The following is a 2,473-nucleotide window of genomic DNA, read 5'->3' on the forward strand; positions in this document are numbered from 1 at the left end:
TCTCTCTCTCTCTCTCTCTCTCTCTCTCTCTCTCTCTCTCTCTGTCGTTGGGCAGCACCCAGCTGACAGTGCGCCCTCGCTCCTAAGCTGGAGTTTATCTACTTGACGCTTATGTTGACGTGGTATTTTCTGTGATTACCTTCTGTGATCATATATTCTAAGAAATTCATAAACAGAGCAGCTAAAAGCTAACATAAGTTCCAAATTTCAGATTCTAGAGTCACTCTTGATGTGATTTTTAAAAGCATTCAGTTGTCTATTTTTAACTGAACAGGCTGCTTTCAAAGTCAAATTCTCTTCTTTCAACATCGAATTCTCTTTAATCAACARTGCTTTTGCTTTCAGTTCTGACTGCATTGGAACCAAATCAAAGACTGGATTCTCCTTGATTGTTAGTAATTCATCTTGAACGTTGAAAAGTTTTTTTTCCAAAGCCTGTATCTGCCTATCTTTACTGGCGATTATTTTCTGAAACTGTTCTTTTTGAGCTGTCCTCTCTTCCTCTGCTGGATGCATTTCTGCATCCAACATCTCAAAGTGGTTTGGAGCATATTTGTCTTTCAGCTGAAGAAAGGCAATGAGAAATCTGTCAGGGTTTGATCTGAGCTTAAAACATTCCATCATGTCCCGTTGGCAAAGTCCAAAGTTATATTTATATTGATTTAAGTCTTTAAGCAACTGGCTTTCTGAGAATTTCGTTTTAAACTCATTTAAACGAAACCTGAGTCCTTCGTTTTTCTGTATCTCTTTTCTATAGTTAATGTTTTCCTTTGTCACCTTGGCGGCTTCTTGGTGAACCTGGTGCTGTGTAGATCTCAGCTCCTCTTCTAGATCCTCAAACATCTGACGGGACCGTTGCAAATCACTCGAACATTTCTTCAACTCAGCCGTTTTAACCAGTAAAACATTGTTTTTTTCAACCAATAACCTAGTGCAATGGTCAAGGTCAGATTCTGATTTGAAAAATTTAATTTTCATATCTTCTAGATCTTCAGAGAGTTCTTTTATCTTGACGTCACGTACGACTACTAAATTATTCAGTTTTTTCTTAGACTCCTCGAAACAATTTTGCAATACCCTCAGTGTTTTTAATTCTTCATTTGCCTTGAATAGTTCTTTCGTTTGTCTTGAGTTAGAAAGTAAAAGACTCTTATTTTGTTTTTCTAAGTCCTTAATAATTTCTTTATCTGATTTCAGTTCTGCTTCAAGACTTTCACTTTTGGATTGTAGTTCATCCTTCAAGCTTCCCAGGCTGGACTCAGACCGGTTTGTAGTAATCACCGCATGTTTTCCTTTATGTTTTCCTTTGATATGTTTATCCTTTTCCAAGATGATTATTTGAAGTTTCTTTATTTGTTCTTCTGCGTCAAGTAACTTATTTTGAAGGTCTGCACAATGTTGATCTAATTCTGCTTCTTTTGCAAGATTTGGGTTAACTTCCTGTGCATTTTGAAGTTTCTTGATTAATTCAGGATCTTGAACACGGTTCTCTTGCTCCAATATAACTTTTAAATCACAAAAGTCTGTCTTTTCCTGAAGTTATGCCTTCCAACTTTTTTTTTTACAAWCACCAGTTATCAGAGATCTGTTAAAATGACCTAGTTTGAACGACTTATAAATTAGCATAGTAATGACGTCATAACAACGCATTGAAAAACAAATGTTCGATCACGTGACGTCACAATGCATTACCATAACTCTGAATAGTATCGCGAGATTTGCCGTTCAAACAACAGGAGGCGACGACCAGAGCCCCGAGAGTTGCGACACTCCCATTTCACTTCCATAGCAAGAATGGAATGCGGAAGTCACGTGGTTCATGGAGCCTCAAATAGTTCAAAACACAGCGAGAGTCTCCATTGAGCGCAGTTCATTCTTGGTGTTTCTGAGGTATTTTGTCCATTAAGTTGACAAAAATACATTTTTTTTGCCAATGTGTGGCGTTATCTGACTGTTCTGTACCACAGTGATATGTTGTGGTCAGTTTTAGTTGATTAATCGTGTTAATTAGTTATGAAGCTGCAGCTAGCTCACTGTTAGCATGACGAGTAATGATGAGTTGAAACGGGACTATTTCAGTCTGTTGAGTTCAGCTTTTAAAATATTCAGCACAGTTTATATTCTGAAAGTTGATAATTTTATAAATTACTGACTAGACTGGTTACTAGGCTGACTTGGTTAATTTACTTAAAGTTTTACATTCTTCAGAGACAACAGCATAGATGGGGATATTATTAAAGATCAATGTTATTGTGGAAATTAATAATTATATGATATTTTTCAGTTAAACCACACCAGAGATGAGTCAAAATGTCTGACCAACAGATATTTAACATCTTTACCTTTAAAACATTAAGTAATGCAGCACTGTTCATTTATATTTGTGTATTTTGTTGTTGTTGTTATTGTTATATTTTTATTAGTTTAGCATATTTAATCATGGGGTCAAGTTCAGATTAGAATTTTTATTTCA

Source organism: Austrofundulus limnaeus, unplaced genomic scaffold, assembly GCF_001266775.1.
Source record: "Austrofundulus limnaeus strain Quisiro unplaced genomic scaffold, Austrofundulus_limnaeus-1.0 Scaffold145, whole genome shotgun sequence".
NCBI classification, from domain to species: Eukaryota; Metazoa; Chordata; class Actinopteri; order Cyprinodontiformes; family Rivulidae; genus Austrofundulus; species Austrofundulus limnaeus.